The 19,783-nt window shown below is 37.9% G+C and overlaps 1 non-coding gene across 1 annotated transcript; it reads right to left on the reverse strand.

Annotated features, from left to right (window-relative positions):
* Nucleotides 1-19,358: 19,358 nt before the first annotated feature.
* On the reverse strand, nt 19,359-19,430 carry TRNAS-GCU. The gene has a single exon. It is a non-coding gene; the product is annotated as a tRNA-Ser (tRNA).
* Nucleotides 19,431-19,783: the final 353 nt, after the last annotated feature.

A 19,783-nucleotide genomic window follows, 5' to 3' on the forward strand; every position in this document is an offset into this window, starting at 1 on the left:
TTGTCCCCAAACATTCCAATTAAGGTGAGCTCTAATATAAGAGAGTCTGCTCTCCCTGAGTGGAATCCAATCAACCTCAACTACTGTGGGTTTGCTCCTTCTTATCTCTCTTTTCACTGTCTTCACCTTCTTCCTTACTCTTTTACCATGCTTTAAGTAGATATAAATTATGAAGATGTATATTTCTTGGGGGAAAAATCAATACTGTCCTTTGATAACTGCCTTGAGATTGTGTTTCTTTTTTTTCCCCTACCCTTCGATCCATGAAGTTGAGCTTTGATATCCGTGGCTGAATCTAAGACCTCATCATTCATCAAGTCAGTATGAAAATAGGCTTAAAAAAGTCATACAACTGCCTTGTGAATGGCAGTTCTGTCAAGCCAACGTGGCTCATCTGTTAGGCTTAATATGGCAGGCTGAGACAGGTTTGTCCTTTGATTTCATGCTGCCCCAGGTAAGGATGGCAGTGACATTATATTTTCAGTTTGTAAGTATATTATGAGGAAATATCAACCTTCACCCAACTCACCTACTTGTGTCTTTTACCTTTCCTGCTTTCTAGTCGTTCCTACCTTCTGGCACCAAATAAGTCCTCCTTGGGCACAACTATGATTTTTCCACTTCTGAACTCATGAAATTTCCATAACTCACCCACTAAACATGGAGCCAGAGGGCTTGGCATTGTATCTTGGCTTCTCATCCAGGATCCTGTGACTTTGGGTAAATCACTTTCATCACTAAATTTTTATGTCCATATCTTTAAAATGAAAGTGTAAGTGTTAGTTGCTCAGTTGTGTCCGATTCTTTGCAGCTCCATGGACTGTATCTTGCCAGACTTCTCTGTCCATGAAATTCTCCAGGTAAGAATGCCATGGGTATCCAGGCAAGGGAGTGGGTAGTCATTCCCTTCTCCAGGGGATCTTCCTGACCCAGGGATCAATTCTGGGTCTCCTGCATTTCAGGCAGATTCTTTACTGTCTGGGACAAAAGAAAAGGCTGAATTGGCAACACTAACTCAGTGGACATGAGCAAATTCCAGGAGGTAGTGAAGGACAGGGAAGCCTGGCTTGCTGCAGTCCATGAGGTCACAAAGACTCATCCATGACTTAGTGACTTAATAAAAATAGTTTTTAGAATGGGCACATTCTCAGACTGTCAAAGGTTTATTGTGAAGATCCACTTTTGAAATGTGTTCAAGAGCTTACAAACTCAAACAAATTATGCAATGTAAGTTGTAATTCTCATAGGATGAAACAACTCTCTGAGTCTGCTGTTTGAAAATTCAATGTATCTACTCATTTCTTCAACTTTCTATCTTCTTACATTCAAAGGAAAAAGTTTGAGCAGAGGACAGAGCACTGGAAAGTACACTTTACAGTGTAATTTACAATGATCTATTACAGTGGATCCTGTGTGTCATGAGCTATATGACCTTGGAAGATATAGCCAATGTCACTAAGTGTACATCTCAACACCAATAAAGTGCTTACTTCTATAAACATACCTACATTCCAGTATTATCTGTAAAGTTATATAAAATAATGGTAAAGAATAAAAGTCTATGAGACAAAAATCAAATTTATATTCCTTTAGAGGGTCCCACTGTGCCTAGCAAATTCTTAGATACATAGTAACTTCTCAAACTCCATAAATCGAATGCAAGAATTCACTCTCTTGCCACAGCACTGTTCTCAGCTTCAGCAGATAGTCTCAATCTCCTAACACTAAAAACATTTATGACATTTTCTACACTTCCTTCTCCTTCTTCCTATACTGTCAGTCATCAAGTCCAGTTGATTCTACTGACTCAGTATCTTTGAAATCCCCCTGCTCTTTACTGCTACCTCTTTTTATTAGATCTTCAAAACTTTTTTTCTGATTTTATTGAAGTGACCATTTTCAAACAGAAATCTAATTTGACTTTTTCCTACTTTGGGTGTACTGTACTGTTGCATGAGTTTGGAACCAAACTGTCTGAGATAGATTCTGCCGCTTTTTATCTCTGTGGCCTCAGCGGAATTATCTCTGTTCGTCGATTTCTTTCTGTGGTGACTGTGAGTGTATGCCTTTCAAATCTCCAACTGCATGGGGCCTCAGATGAACTGATGGTCCTGGGTGTTGCACTCTGAAATACAGGAGCACATTCACACTGAGGCCACGCTTCCCACAGGCTCCACTGAGAAGTGACCGAAAACAGAAGGGCTACTGAAGCAGACACATTCCTGGGGTACACAGCATCCCTCTGGTCTGAAAACATCCCATTGGCTTTGTGGAACATCCTCAGATTCACTACAGTTTTAAACTCTTTCACTCCTTCTTTTTCTTCTTCACAAAGGCTAGATCTGCATTGTGGTCTGCACAGCTCCCCTGACCTTCACTGATCCGTTTCCATTTTTCCTATAATGAACTTCTTACATATTGAATTCTTCTGTCTTGATATTTTGCTTCTTAGAGGATCTAGACTAATCCACTTCATCTGCAAAATAAATGTAACAGTAGTGTCTCCTTTATAGGAATATGATGAGTATCAAATATCATATGGATATAAAACATTATAAAATAGCTTGCTGCTATTATGGTCATTATTTTCCATTTACTCAACATAGCATACTGTATCATGTTTCAGTTATATATACGCAGACACATCCCTCTGCCAAAAAGAGAATCTGTTTTATTCCAGTCACGCAGAGTAACAACTTATCCATCAGGGTCAAGCTCTTAACTCATCATTTATGCCATGCCTTCTTTAACTCATCTTTTTGTTGTTGCTGTTTTCCTGTAGCTCTGGGTATATCACCCTCCTACTACTTACATTAGCACTAATCCCATTGTGTGGCCACTAATTAATGTGGCTACTTCTAGACCCTGAGGTCTTCAATGGTTTGTATTTTGTCATATCTTCTTGTGGTGTTGATAGTACTGTGCACATTTTAGAGGCTAACATCGTGGGTTTTAAACAATACATTGATCAAATGGATGCCTGTATAAATGTATCACATTGATTTGGTAGCAATATAAGGGATAAAAGAAGCCATGATATCACTCATACTGTGACATCTGGCTTCCTTTGTTTGACTAAAATCTGTTACACGTGGAACTTCTTAAATTTTTCAGTATCAACCAAGTTAAACAGCTGTCCTTGGTTTTAGTGGAAAGGCACCTTAATAAAAAATAGACGCTATTCTTCCATAAATCACTTTGTCCTTCTACAAGTTTCTTCAGGCTCTAACAAGCTATAATTCTAAGTCAAAGTCAGGCAAAAGCTACTGAAAACTCAACATTAGTCTTAGTTTCATAGTTTTATCTTGAGCCTTCAACAAGAAGTTTAATACAGGCTCGAGAGGATAAGGCTGGAGCGATGTAGCTCCTTCACTTCTATCCCAATCTTTGCCCCATATTCCTGTCCAGTTGATTCTACTTTTACCGTGCGTTTATACTCCAAATTATACCTTCTTATAGGAGAACTAGTAAATGAGTAATTGGAAGGAGGTGAGGTCAGAGAGATAACAAAGAGCTAAATTGAGAACATTTTAATGACCCTGGATTGTACCCCAAGTGAGACAAAGAGACGTTGAGGGCCTTTTAAATATATTTTCAAGGTTTCCAGGTACACACCTAGAATCACAAACTTTTATGTTCCTCAGTAAGATGAACACATGGATCTAGGGACCAGTGGGTAGAAGCAGGCATGGCACTTTAACTGTCACTCCCAATGATCCACTTGGAGAATGTAAGCTTCCTTTTCCTGCAACTGTACACTCTGCAATGGTATGGATTCTAATTTGTAAAGTGGGAACATTTCCACAAGCAGACAAAACAAGAGTTTTATGTTGAGCCGTGGTTTGTGCCCAGGAGCTTAGGATTTCTTGCATCCAGGGACAGCAAATAAGAGGACTATACAGTCATGGAATTCTCTAGAACAGAATACCGGAGTGGGTAGCCTTTCCCTTCTCCAACAGAGATGGTAGCTGAAGGAAAATGGGATGCAGATTGGAGAAAGGAGGATGGAGATGAGTATCAGTTGTGGCCCCAAGACTAATTACCTAGGCAAGAATTGTAGGTTTTCTCACTAACATCCCTCTTTTAAGTTCTCCCTCAGGAATCCAGGAGGAGTTACCCCTCCACCACCCAGTGGATATGAATGTACTTTGGGAAATGCTGATGCATCATACAGATCTTCCTTCAAAGAAGGACTTACTGCCTTAGCTCCTAGACATGCTCTAAGTACATAGCTCTCAGTGTCTGAAACTATGGTGGTAGTGGTTTAGTCGCTAAGTTTTGCCTGACTCTTGTGACCCCGTAGACTATAGCCTGCCAGGCTCCTCTGTCCATGGGATTCTCTAGGCAAGAATACTGGAGTGGATTGCCATTTCCTTCTTCAGGGGTCCAAAACTATAGGTCTTGCCTTAGCAGGCCCATCTTTCTCAAAGGAATGCTTTTCCCAAGGAAGCCTATTTTAATGGCTGATTGAGATGGAAGAATAATGGTCCAGATATTTTGGTCCAACGTGGAGCAGTTCTAGGAGGATATTGTATACCTAGAGTTTCTTGTGCGCTGAGTAGAGTTTATCAAGACCATATCTCAGCTGTATAGCTCCCTCTGCCTGATCCTGCTTCCCTTCCTAGCTTTCTACAGGTGTTGGTCACAAGGGCTTCTATAACAAATATTCTGCTTGATAAACTTTGTCTGAATCTGTTTATCAAGAAGCACAACCTGTGACAGGTCAACAGGTGACTTCTCTTTCATGAATGGCCTTTTTTTCTTTTCTGATAACCACTTATTGATATCAATATTCAAATCTTAGAGGCAAATGGGTGAATTGGGGCTGGAGATAGCTCAGTTGGCCCTGCCTAAATATCTAGAAAATGTGAGACTCTCTGGGGCTAATTTTAGACAGCTGGAGAGAAAGAAAGATAGGCAAAAAAGAAGAAGAGGTGAATCAGAAAATGGTATAAGGCTGAGACTACACGGGATGGGGCAAGTCACTGAAAAAATTCGGGTGGGGATGTGGTCAAAAGAATGATTTTTAGTAAGAATATCAGACAAATATTGTGTATTTACACAATTTACATTGTGTGGTTTATCTCAAATAAATTGTTCCTTCATCTTTGTGTTTGCATGCTGTCTCTTCAGGCGTGTCCTTCATCTTCAATATCCTGTAAAAGTCTGTCATATAAAGAAGCTTTACATGATAACCTTTGGGAGACTGAATCATGCCTGGATTAGTATTGTATAGACCAGGGAGCAAGCTGATCCATTAATGTATCAAATTCATTGGAACTGGGAACTCAGAGTCATAGGGGACCTTGGTGACACAAACTCTAGGTGCTGGGATTGAATCACATGTAAATCTTAAGCAGTACTTGGGCTATATCTGTTCACTTGTTTGCTTTATTCTCTGATTATGCTTTCTTACAACAGTTCCCATCATGCAACATAATGGCATATTCATAATTAACACTTCTGAAATGTTTGTGGAATAAATGTATATGGATATACATTAATATACTTGGTTGTGCAAGTATCTTTCTCCCTACTTAACTATGAACCTTGGTGAATCTGAGTCATTTTTTTTTTATTACCCAAAGTGCCTAAAACAATGCTTGGCTCACAGCAAATCAATTACTCATTGAGAAGAATTCCTGAAAGTTGACTGTCATCTCAAAGTGAGACTCTGATGCCAGCTATCAATTTACTGCCTCTCAGCTCTTCATCTACCCTTCATTGCCTACTCTATGATGATAGAGATGACTTCTGTGAATGTTCCCTCATCGCTGCCTGGCACAATGCCCAGTTCTGTTAGTAGAGGGCACTGGGAAGACACTGCAAGAGGAAGAGTTGCTTCTTGGCGCTGGTGGGCTCACTTATCAGGATCTCATTTTGCACTGATGTTCCCAGCACCTGGTCCCTACAGCAGGCGCAATTCAGGATCCGGCTCCTGTGGTGCATGCTGGCCAAGCCCACCCAGTGGCCAGCAGCTTCCCCCAGCAGCTGCTCTTCATCATATACCCTGATCAAGTGGGGTTTATCCCAGAAATGCAAGAACTCTTCAACATACATAAATCAATCAATGTGATAAGCCACATTAACAAACTGAAGCATAAAAACCATAACGATTATCTCAGTAGATGCAGAAAATGCTTTTGACAAAATTCAGCATCCATTTATGATAATAATAGTAATAAAAAACACTTTATGGAAAGTGGTCATAGAGGAAACATACCTCAGTGTAGTAAAGACCATATGACAAGTCCACAGGAAACACCATTCTCAACTGTGGAAAAACTGAAAGCATCTCCTACCTCTAAGATCAGGGATAAGACAAAGTGTCCATTCTCTTCCCTTTCATTCAACATAGTTTTGGAAGTCGCCATGGTAATCAGAGAAGGAAAATAAAATGAAAGGAACCTTGGGCAGGTTTATAGTTGAATGCCTCCAATGAGATATCTATCTGTGAACCATCTTTCTCAGGAGCTTCAAAGATGGCTTTCTAGCAAGTTTTAGAAGAGGGATTTTCAGAAATGTCCCCTGGCATGGCAGTACAGAGATATTTCTGTCATCTAGTGAGTCACTGGCATGCCCTCTCTGAGAAAGTCTGGATCTCAGCCCTGAGGGTCTTCTGTCTCAGTCCTAGGGACACTAGTTGGTCTTTATACTTGAAACTCCTGTATTCTTTAGCATTCACTCTACTTATTGCTGGGTTTCCCAGCTGTTACTAGTGGTAAAGGCTGCAATTCAGTCCTGACTGCAATTCAGGAGCTGCAGGAGCTGTGGGTTTGATCCCTGGGTCAGGAAGATTGCCTGGAGAAGGAACTGGCAACCCACTCCAGTATTTTTGCTGGAAAATCCCATGGAGAGAGGAGTCTGGCAGACTACAGTCCATAGGGTCGCACAGAGTTGGACACAACTGACTTAGCACACTTGCAAGCTCCTTATTGTCAGTATGTAATTATTTCAAACCCCTTTTATAGTGAGATTCTTTATATTAAATTTTACCCTTTACCCTAAGACTCTGTGAGATTTCTGTCTCCTGATTAGATACTGACTATATAGTAACAAACTCAGGACAACTCTGAATGGAAAATTCACTTTTCCACATATTTATAAATTTCAGATATTTTTCACAGGGTCCACAGAATTCAGCAAACTTAAAATCTAGAGGAAATTCAGATTAATGCACTGTTCTCTAAAGTAGTAATAGTATTCATAGATCAATTATACAGAAATATAGGCATGTATGTCAAATGTAATAAAAGATGTGAATACTAGGTACAAAGAAATAGATTTTGGTTTTGGCTTTCGCTATGAGACTTTCTCAGAACCTATATCATGTCAATGTGAAATATGAACTTCTGAGAGGTGGAGGCAGTACCAACAGTTTCCAAAGTCTGTTTAGCCACATTCTCTGACCTTAGCATCTTACCAAACATGTGGTTCTCAGATGTGTGCTGAAGAGCTGCCTGTAGGATTGTCTGATAGGTGGTTCACATATCAGCCTCAGCATCACCTGAGAAATAGTTGGAAATGCAAATTCTAGGGCCCAGCCCATCTTTTTGAATCAGAAGCTCTGAGTGTGAAGTCTAACAATCTGCATTTAAAAAATGTCTCTAAGTGATTCTATCTACACCTGTAGGTATGCACTCAAGTTTGATGCATTGATTTAACTCACTACTATTCCTTTATGGTGAGGAATCTCAAAAAAAAAAAAAAATCAGATACTTCCCAGTTGAAGAAACTTGCAAAAAAAAAATGTCTATATTCAAACAAATTTCCATTTCTGGTTCTTTCTTCTATGTCCACCTTCAGTTGTGACTGCCTCTGAAACCTTCCCTTACCATTTTTTGTGTGTGTGAGACAGGGAAACAGAAAATGGGCTTGCATGTATTAAAAAGAACAAGCAAACTGTATAAATATAAAATAGCATTTCAGAAACAGGAAACACTTTGCCCCTGAAGTGCTCAAACACTAAAGCAATAACCATTTGCTAGAACATGATATAGAGGAGTCAAACATCAAACGAAGTTGGGACCAGAAGAGATGGTCTTTAAAGTTTACTCATTCTTGTGATTTTTCAGTTTTATGATTTCATAGCATGATTTTTTAAATCTTATCAAATAATCCAAAATGTTCCTGTGGGAAGAGAAATGTTTTGAATTGAGATAGAATCCTACTGATCTCTGCCTCCCCCGGCTCTCTCTCCACAAAAACGTATGCTGGTCCAGATGCTGCTTCTCATTTTCCATTTAGGTGGCATTTTCAAATATAGAAAACAATTTTGTAAACTCCCTGCCGTTTCTGTTTTGCTTGGGCTCTGCAGAGGCCCAAATAATTTATGGAAAAACAGCACCTGTGTTTTCCCCGGGAATGGCTTTCACAACATTGATGAATTTCAAATGAAGGGCATCTACCTCATTCAAGTTAAATGGAAAGAAAGTTCTCTTTACATTTCCAGACACTGATGGCAGAATATGCTCCAAAACTATTTTCTCATCCCATAAAAACACCAAACTGTATGTAAATATTTCTTTCCTTCAAGAGAAAGAAAGATGGTAGATTCAAACAATTTTATCAGAGGAAGAAATTCTAGGATTGATGTTTTTTGAGGATTTATCCAACAAGATTGATTCACTGCTTCATAAAGGCAGGAAAATTTTCTGGTGTACTCATTTACCTATTAAATAAATATTAATATTAATTTATTCAGCCTCTTCTGTATCAGGAATCACAATAATAAATAAATATATTTTATTGGGATTCACAATGGACATTTAGTTCAAGAAGGAGGACTGAACTTAAGCTTATCTCTGCTTTCAACTCAAGTGGGGGCTCTGTGAACTACGGCCTATAAACAGACTATCTGTTTTTATAAGTAAAGTTTTATCAAAGCCACAATCATTCATTTATATATTACTTTCTATGGTTTAATATTCCTGCTTTTTTCTTTGTTTCATTTTGAGTAGTTTCTACTGCTATACTTTCCTGTTTGCTAATCTTTTCCTCTGAAAGGTTTAGTCTGTCACTGATCCCATTCATTGATTTTTCCCTCCTTCCATTTCACAGATAATCTTTTTATCTCTAAAAACTGTAATTTGACTTTTAAAAATATTTTCTGTGTCTCTATTTAACCGGTTTAGCTTTCTTTTCTTTAATGTCCTTCTACTTTAAAAAAAGAAAAAAAATCTATATCACTCCTGGGTCAGTTTAGATTCATTGGCCTTTATTTTTTCTCATTATGGATCATAATATTTTGCTTCTTTGGCTTTCTGGTAATTTTTAACTTGGTACAGACATTGTGAATTTTATCTTACTGATGATGGGTATTGTTGAATTCTTTTAAATATTATTGAACTTTGTTCTGGGAAGCAATGGGATGCAATTAAATCATCTGAGGTCAGGAAGAGAGGATTACAGGGAAGAGGATGAGAAGAAAATAGTAGCACGCCTGCTACACAGAGGCAGGATTTACCTGCCTGAATGAAACAAGCAATCAAACAAAGGACAAAACATGTGAAATAATGGCTTTGAAGACACTGGGCCTGAGGAAAGGAAAGACAATGATCCCTGAAAGATGCAAAACAAGGTGAATCAGAAACACAATTGGAGATCTTGGAATAACAATGTGGTTGTTGGAAAAGAGCTTGGAGGCCATGATCAGGAATTGGAGCACTCATGAGTCCAGGCTTTCCCACCTGGATGGACCAAAATATTGATGGGCCCCTTTGGCCACAAGCAAATTGGTCTGTTTATGCCTGAGTGTTATACTGATAGTATTATTTTCTATGTATTATAAAATGGAGAAGCTAGGGAAGAGTATGCTTAAGAGCTTAAGATCGAAAAGACAGCTTTTAAGACAAGTGAGAGAAACAACCCTGTTTGTATAAAGAGCGTGCCTCAAATATGTGTGTGTGTGTGTGTGTGTGTGTGCGCGCGCGTGCCGTACTGTGCTTCGTCGCTCAGTCATGTCCAGTTCTTTGCAACCCTCTGGATTGTAGCCCACCAGGCTCCTCTGTCCATGGGATTCTCCAGGCAAGAATACTGGAGTGGGTTGCCATGCCCTCCTCCAGGGGATCTGCCTAACCCAGGGATCCAACCCAAGTCTCCTGCACTGTAGGTGGATTCTCTACTGTCTGAGCCACCAGATAAAATATATATATATATATATATATATATTTTATGTATATGTATATATATATTTGAAATTTACTTAAAGAGTAGATATTAAAAGTCCTCAGCATAACAAAAATAAAATTGTAGCTGTGTGTGATGATGTATGTTAATTAGAATTATTGTGGTTGTTTTGCTATATATACATGTATCATTGTATTCTACACTTGAAACTCATATAATGCTATTTGCCAACTAAATCTCAATAAAAACAAATAAATAAGTAAAAAAGAGTGTCTTGTAGTGTGGCTGAAAAATGATTTGATGGCTAAAGAGAAATGGAGTTAGAAATAAAAGTTAAAAAGCTTGTAAAATGCCCAACAGTTAATTTTCAGACACCTGAATAGATAATCAGAAAAGTAAAAACCTTAGAAACTTAATTTCTAAAAAATCTTTTAAGGAAGATTCAATTGCACAAGGTGTTATTTTTTAGGTGTACAGACAACATACCCAAAGGAAGAGCTGATTTTATTTTGCACATGAACATCCATAGCCAAGAAGAATTCACCAGGCTGGAGAAAATTGGGAAGGATTATCTCTAAGGAATATCCTACTGGCCCTTGAAGAACCAGATTTTGTTCTTTGTAAAATCCTTAGCAGTTGTGCAGAGAAATAGCAAATTCATTATCACTTCTAATAGCTTCCAAGTAAACTATAAACTAGAAAAGCTGTGGAACTTAGAAAAAAATCCCTAATGCACAATAACACCTGTTAAATACTTTCATATATTGGGAAAAAATACAGAAGTTGTGTATACCTGGTCTGTGGTACCCTCAAGTGCAGGCACCAGAGAGTCCCTTCTGAAAGGGACCTCTGAGACAAGGCATTATTTGGGATGTGGCGTGTGTCCTGCGGCTGGTGACGTGCAAACAGAGTTCAGATAGGTACTGGATGAATCTGCCAGTGAGTTTACAAAAAGAAAACCTTTAATATGCCTTCTCACTAATACTCATGGATTTTCTGATAAACTGATCAGATATTTAGAGGCATCATAAAAAACATAATACCATGTTATGTTTACCTACTGTCTTATAACTTTAAAAACAAGTCCCTGGGATTCATTTAATCAATCATCAATATATTATTGGGTTCCTATTATGCTTCTGACACTGTACCTACCCTAGGGCACAGAGGCCAGGTCATTGGCCTCATAAAGCTCAGACTTCAGTGGAGAAGAAAGAGTGACCTCTATGTAATATGATGAACTAAAATGGTCATTGCATCAGATTCTCCCAGCAGGCTTTTCAAGATGGCACGGCGTGTGTTCACCACTTGTAACTGCAGAGCTGCCCATGGTGTCAGTGTCTGTCTATGAATAGCCCAATCTGGGCTAGAATAGGGTTATTTGAGATCCTCCTCTGGTTCCCTTTCCTCTTCGGCTGGTTGCTCTAAACACCCCGTGTTCACCAGGATGTAGTCCTGCCTCTCAGCAGATGGTTCAAGAACACTGTCTCTAGACCTGGATTAATAAGGAAGATTGCAGCTGGCACTCCCCACTGAGGGAACTTGAACGAACGCTAGAGATCTCCAGTTCCTGAAGTACCAGGTAATGCCACCTAGGTGCCCTGTATCCCTTACTGGGTCTTGCACCATTTGGGTTAGGGTAGTTCAGTTTCATTTTCACTTTTCTGCTCTTTTCATAAGTAACCCTCTCATACTGCTTTCAATATGAAAAAGCAAGAGAATTCCAGAAAAATATCTACTTCTGCTTTTACGCCAAAGCCTTTGACTGTTTGGATCACAATAAACTGTGGAAAATACTTCAAGAGATGGGGATACCAGACCACCTTACCTGCCTCCTGAGAAACCTGTTTGCAGGTAAAGAAGCAACAGTTAGAACCGAACATGGAACAACAGACTGGTTCCAAACTGGGAAAGGAATATGTTACAGCTGTATATTGTCACCCTACTTATTTAACTATTATGCAGAGTACATCATGCGAAATGCTGGACTGGATGAAGAACAAGCTGGAATCAAGATTGCGAGGAGAAATATCAATAACCTGATACGTGAATGACATCATCGTTATGGCAGAAAGCAAAGAGAAACTGAAGAGCCTCTTGATGAAAGTGAAAGAGGAGAGTGAAAAAGCTGGCTTAAAACTCAGCATTCAGAAAACAAAGATCAAGGTAGCTGGTCCCATCACTTCACGGGAAACAATGAAAACAGTGAAAGACTTTATTTTCTTGGGCTCCAAAATCACTGCAGATGGTAACTGCACCCATGAAATTAAGACACTTGCTCCTTGGAAGAAAAGCTATGATCAACCTAGACAGCATATTAAAAAGCAGAGACATTACTTTGCCAACAAAGGCCCGTCTAGTCAAAGCTATGGTTTTTCCAGTAGTCATGTATGGATGTGAGAGCTGGACTATAGAGAAAACTGAGTACCAAAGAATTGATGCTTTTGAACTGTGGTGTTGGAGAACTCTCTTGAGAGTCCCTTGGAGAGCAAGGAGATCAAACCAGCCAATTCTGAAGGAAATCAACCCTGAATATTCATTGAAAGGACTTTTGCTGAAGCTGAAGCTCCAGTACTTTGGCTATCTGATGCACTTATTGAAAAAGACCCTGATGCTGGGAAATATTGAAGACAGGAGGAGAAGGGGATGACAGAGGATGAAAGTGTTGGATGGCATTACTGACTTGATGGAAGTGAGTTTGAGCAAGCTCTGGGAGTTGGTGATGGACAGGGAAGCGTGGTGTGCTGCAGAAAATGGGGCCACAAAGAGTCAGACACCACTGAGGGACGGAACTGAACTGAACTGATCGCTGTCACAGCAGTCACTTCACCACCTGTTGAAGGTGTCCTCAAAGCTGATACGGTTCAGGCCTTGCTGTTTATCTCTGGATCATAACAGATTCAGCCCAAAGAGATGCTGACTTTCATTAAAAACAACAGCAATTGCCCTGCTCCCCTCCAGTCATCACTAGCTGTTCTTTGTGAGTCTGTTTCTGCTTTATTACATTTGCTTGTTTTACCATTTAGATTCCAAATACAAATAAAAGCACAGTATTTTTCTTTGTCTGACTTATTTCAGTAAGCATAATACCCTCCAGGTTCATCTATGTTGTTCCTAATAGCAAACTGTCATTCTTTTTATGGTTGAGTAATATTCCATTATATATTTGTGTGTGTGTGTGTGTGTGTGTGTGTGTGTATGTATCACATCTCTTTATTTTTCATCTGTTGGTGGACACTTATGTTGCTTCTATAATCTTGGCTATTGTAAATAATGCTGCTATGAATGTTGGAGTGAATATATCTTTTTGGATATATGTGTGTTTTTGTTTTTAGTGATTTTGCTTTTAGGTTTTTGTTTTGTTTGGATAAACACCCAAGAGTGGACCTGATGCATTGAATGGTGGTTCTATTTCTAAGTTTTTGAGGAACCTCTGTACTGTTTTCCATACTGGTAGTCCCAATTTACATTCCTACCAACAGTGTATATGGGTTCCATTTTCTTCACATCCTTGCCAGCATTTGTTATTTCTTATCTTTTTGATGGAAGCCATTCTGACAGATATGGAGGAAGGGCAAAATCAGTGAAGGGAACTAAAAGGTTCAAGCCACTAAGTATAAAGTAAAGAAGTTACAAGGATATAATGTGCAGCATATGCCAATATTATAACTGTCTTTGAATGCAGTATAATCTATAAAATTAACAAATTACTAGGTGCACATATGTTGTAGGCTGTTCAAACAAATATAATATTGCAAGTCAACTATACATCAGTCTAAAAATAGGTAAAAACAAGAATAGCAGCAACAACCATAATGACATAACTACTCACTTGAAGGCATAGGAAAAAAAAAAATAAGGGTCTATTGCTGGAGAGTTGAGGACTAAATAAATAAGAAATTAACCTGAAGAAGTTCTATCCTAGAGTTTAAGCTCTGAGAATTTTAAAACTCCTTGTTTAAAGAGGTCAAATTTCAGGATTGTGACTTTAGAGGCACTATTTTAGACAACATTGATGATTTACTTGAAAGCATAAAATGTTCAAAGTTGTCTGGAAGCGTAAGAGAATCAGGCCAACACTGATACTGCCAGCAAAAAACAAAACAAAACAAAAACTGTGTTTCTAGCATGTTCTTTGTCTCATCTGGTCTGTTTCCTTCCTTATTCCAGACCCAGATCCTTATCAAGATCAATTTGTTATAGTCTTTTCTGACATGATCCATTTATCTCATTAGACTTGAAGCTCCTTCAGATTAAAATATATGTTATATCCCTCTTTACAAACTCAGGTATTAGCACAGACTTAGGCAGGCAGCTGGAACTCAATAGTTTTCTATCAAATAAGTAAGACTTTGTATCCATTAACAAATAAAGAATCTAGATTTAAACTTTTCTATGGGAATTACTGAGATGTAGTCCAAGCTCCACAGGTTACGCATAAAACATGTAGTCTCAGAAAAGTTAAGTTTCTTATCTGAGAGAAACATTTAATAAAGTGTGATCATTTATATTATATTCCATTTATTTATTTTTCCAAAAAGCACTGCTTTTATACATATAGGATTTATTATTACCGAGTTTCCACAATTTGTCAGAGTGTATTTCCAGGAATATTGATTAGGTGCACATTAAGACAAATGTCCTGGGGCCAAATAATTTGAAAACCATTCAGTGGTGTGCTGGATCTGTCCTAGACTGCTTTGTGAGATCCAATCACTAAACCTCTGCTGCAAATCAGGGATTAAACACAGTTTTTAGTAAAACCAAAATCATATATGCTTACAAATAAAAACTTGTATGAAAACAAATATAACAAATACTTAAAGTTTACTACTTCCTAATAATTTCATAGCATTTTACTATTATTATGCTATTGAGGGTGTATATATATATTGTACCTTTATGACAGAAATATTACCACTTATTTCTTGACAACTATGTTCACTCATATCATGTTGGTAGCTTAAAATTGGCCTTCATGGGAATATTTACACAATAATAATTAGTAAATAGTGCAAATGAGCTTGACTTAGTGCCGGGAGGTCAAATAAAGTTTCAGTTTATTGAATATGATTTCCAAAAGGGTGAGAAATAATTTAACAGAAAAGTCACATATCAGACTTGATAAATCTATTGGCAAAGCAGTTAATGAACTATCTGCAACTAAATATATCAACTCGTAGTTGAACTGTAACTATACACTGTTTATGGATACAAGAGTTTGGCCAAAATCAATAAATTTTGTCATAATCACTTGCTAAAATAGTTAATGTGCATGAGTATTAAGTCCTCATTTATCTTCTTTTTCTCCTTCCTTTGCTGAAATATTCAGTCCTAAAGACATTAGGTGGAGTCAAGCAAAGTTGGTGTCCATGACTGTGAGGCCTTAGTGGCCTAGAGTAGGCTGTTGAGGACCAAGGTAGATAAAGAGGGTGTCCCCTTGGACGGGTTTCTCTAGTATGTAGTGTTAGAGCCCAAGCAGGGTGCTGAGATTGCCCATTTCCAGAGATGGCAAAGTAGGCTGTCAGAGCCTGAATAGATTAAGGAGGTGGTCCATCAAGGTAAGGAAGCTTCCATACAGCTTAAGTGACTGGGGTTTGGCGGGTGAAGAGAGTCTCCAACATGGAGACAGTGTTGGCTGCCCAGTGTGGACTGCTGGATCCTGAGGGGAGTCAAATAGACAACTATAAACAGGAGGTCGTGGTGACCATGAAATATTGGTTACACATGGAAGAACTGATCAAATAAGTAAATATTACGGGTAATGAAAACCAGATTTATTACCGTGAAAGAAAGGACTTACAAATATTGAAATAAAGCAACTTAGAATTGAGCCTGCAGGGTTAGATTAGCATCATAGGTATTGAAACCACATTGAAAAAAAAAAAAACTACAAGAAGAAAAATATATCAATGTAAAGACATGTGTATATGTATCCGTGTGAACATTCATATGTATTTGTCTGTACCACTGATAGTCTCTGGGAGTAGGAAAACACACCCAGGAACCAGATCTTAGCTTCTAAAAAATGTGATCTACAGTATTTAAACCAAAAGGAACCAGGAAATCATGGAAAAACTGTTTGGTTCTTGGGCCAGGGCAGTGAAAGTACAAGATGAGACTGGAACATCTTGTACTTGAAAGCCAGAAAGTGCTCAGAGAATGAGGGGGGCTTATCAAAAAGACACAGAAGCCAGCTGGAAACATGTACACTGTCCAGATTTGGGGAAATTTCAGCATCAAAATAATGAACGGATTGAATTATAACCCATTAAATAAAATAGGAACATATGACTCTTTATTTTTATAAATATGCAAATAATAAATTAAAAATTGAATAAGAAATAATATATTTATGCAGATCCAAAATACCTCCCCATAAAATCCTTGCTAAATAGAAAAGGGATTAGAGTAATGTTATGGTGGGAAGCCTGGCAGACACCACCTTAATCCGATGATCAAAGCAAGCATCATCACATATGGGACAAGTCAAAAACATGTGGACCGGATAGGAAGCATTGCATCAGTGATATTCCTGCCAAAGATGCATAGCCTGCATCTAATCAAATCTAAATTGGGGGATGTTCTACAAAATAACTGGCTTGTAATGTAAAAATATCAAGATCATGGAAGTCAAGAAAGACTTTAACAAAGATCTCACAAAAGTTAGAATAAAGATACATATAAATGAAATGCCACACATGATTCTGGACATGATCATTTTTCTGTAAAATACCCTATTGGGATAACTGAAAAAGTCTTGAATAGAATCTGAACTTAGGATGGTTGTGAAATATCAATAGAGTTTTCATTATTTAATGAATATTTAAAAGAATATTCTTGCACATGGAAACACCACTAAAGTATTAGCGGTAGATATCAAGTAAGTGATGGGCTAAGGGAAAATTTATTTCTACTATAATTGAAACTTCAATTTTGAGATAAAAACATTGTTATCATGTCATATGACTTAGCAAGTCTGTCACTAACCATAGAGCTGAGAGCTAATATTTATACAAAAAATTGTATCAAATTACCCAAAGTATACTAGTCCTAATAGCTGGAAATTGAAAACAACCCAAACAAACCATCAATAGGAGAGTGAATAAACACATTTGTGGAATATTCATGCAACAGAATACCAATTGAAAAACAAAACACCACTAATACATGCAAAAACATGGATGATTCTCAAAAATATGAGTGAAAAAAAGAATATGAAGATGGACACTATATAATACCTATTGAATGATGCCATTTATAAAGTTCAAAAACAAGCAAAGTTAATCAATGATCTGGAAATCAGAAGAATGATTGCTTTTTAGGGAAACTGAATGAGAAAGTTCAGACAAGAACTTTTCCAATACAACGCTCCATGCCTTAACCAGGTGATGTGTACACTGGTGTATGCATTTGACAAAATGCATTAAGATGTACAATTATGATTATGCATCTTATTGCAAGTAAATTATACTTAAATAAACCACTGTAATCATTTAATAAATACCATGGAGAAAAATTCTGCCTTCTCAATAGTCTAAGTTCAGCATTTATGAGTAAAATAGTCAACAATTTCAACTTCTCTTTCTGCCTTGCGTTTATTCTACTGCATTGTGGTGGTCGTCCCTTTATACTTCTCATGAAGTAAAAGAACAAGTTGTTTGTAATGACTTGTAAGCAAATTCCTTCACAAACATAAAACTTGCAGGAAGTCTCTGAAATTATAAAAGTTTGAACAAGAGAGCATTTTGGTCTAATGTATGCAATCCAATATTATATAGTGCCTTATGTCTAGGGAATATATTAGCAAAAATTACTTTTTATTACAAAGCAGTAGGCCTTCAAGAAATTCTTTATGATTCAATAAAATGGTAACAAAGTGTGGAATGTTTTGTGGTTGTTGCAGCATTTTCCAGAAACCACACACCTTATATTGAGTGAATCTATAATTGTTGGACTTTTTTTTTTTTTTTTTTTTTCAGCTGAACAGCACTTTTGAGACTATGGTTTTCTGAGAGGTTGTGAAAGGAAAATTGGAAATATCACATATCTGCTGACAAGACATAGAAGGGGCCTTTCACTTTACATTTTCTTTTTACTTCTGAAGGAAGGCAAAATGCTCTTTAAAGACAAAAACACTTCCTTTGGGTTCCCTCTCCTGAATGAAAACCATTTATCCGATAATTGGGGGCTACATGTCTTACAAATAAAAACTTAGGGTCAGAGGTAAGTTGTTTTGTTATTTTGTGAACCTGGGGAGTCCACTGAGTCTTATATAAATCAAATGTGGGCCTTGAAAACACTAAATTGTCTTAGTTTTACATTCTCTTAATGTGCTATCATTTTCAAAGAGAAATATCTTAAGATAATTGCTCTGCTCATTTTTCCTCTTTCATCTCGAATAGGGGTATTTACTCTGAAAATTTCATTAAGTTGAATTTTTGATCCATAGGCTATTGATGTGTATGATTTTCCTTCAAGTCCACATGAGGTCTCTCTCCACCTCAAGCAGAATTGCATCAATTGCCATCTTGGTGGGTTTGACGTTAGAGTTACTGTCAAAATGGCAAGCTGCATTTATGACCTTGCAACGAACAGGTATTTCTTCTTATTCTGTCCTGGAGCCTGGGTTTTATTGGATCTAGTGAAATAAGTGAAGATTTAATGAAAGTCAGGGTCTGAACAAAAAATTAAAAACTACAATTCTTCCATTTTAATTAGCTCCCAAGATGACTTCTCTATTTTAGAAACAGTTCAGTTCTCTTTAACACAAACGGTGGTTCCATAATGAACTAATTGGGTACTCTCTTTGTGGAAACACCAATTAGCTCACATGGTTGTGGGAATCTTGCCCCTTCTCTTTCTCATTTTGATACCAAAGCCTCATCACTCCTGACCAACTTCCTTGTGTATCCTTGTTCTCATTGATCCTTCTTTTTTTCTCAATATAGTTGTATGTACACAACCATGTATAAAATAAATAGCTAATTGGAAGCTGCTATATAGCACAGGGAGCTCAGCTTGGTGGTCCTGTGATAACCTAGATGCGTGGGATGAAGGGGGTGGGAGAGAGGTCCAAGAGAGAGGAGATACATGTATGAAAAGTGAAATCGCTCAGTCGTGTCCGACTCTTTGTGACCCGTGGACTGTAGCCTACCAGGCTCCTCCTTCCATGGGATTCTCCAGGTAAGAATACTGGAGTGGGTTGCCATTTCCTTCTCCAGGGGATCTTCCCGATCCAGGGATCGAACCTGGATCTCCTGCATAGCAGGCAGACGCTTTAACCTCTGAGCCACCAGGGAAGTCCCCAGGAAGCCCCCGGGAAGCCCCCAGGAAGCCCCCTGGAAGCCCCCGGGAAGCCCCCTATACATGTAGCTTATTCTCTTAGTTGGACAGCAGAAACTAGCACAATATTATAAAGCAATTACATTCCAATAAAAAGTTGTATGTAAAAATCTATTGTGAGGTTTATTTGTATCAGTTTATGATTCTATAATTATTTTGAGGATAGATGAATAAAATTCTTGAGAATTAACTTTTTTTTAAAAGAAATTGGGGGAAAAACTAGAAAGTATCCCAAAAGAAGATAATAGAGATACAAAAAATTGATGAAGCATGTAGAAATATCTCTGGCAAATAAGGATAAGTAAAAGTG

Source organism: Cervus canadensis, chromosome 26 (assembly GCF_019320065.1).
Source record: "Cervus canadensis isolate Bull #8, Minnesota chromosome 26, ASM1932006v1, whole genome shotgun sequence".
Taxonomy (NCBI): domain Eukaryota; kingdom Metazoa; phylum Chordata; class Mammalia; order Artiodactyla; family Cervidae; genus Cervus; species Cervus canadensis.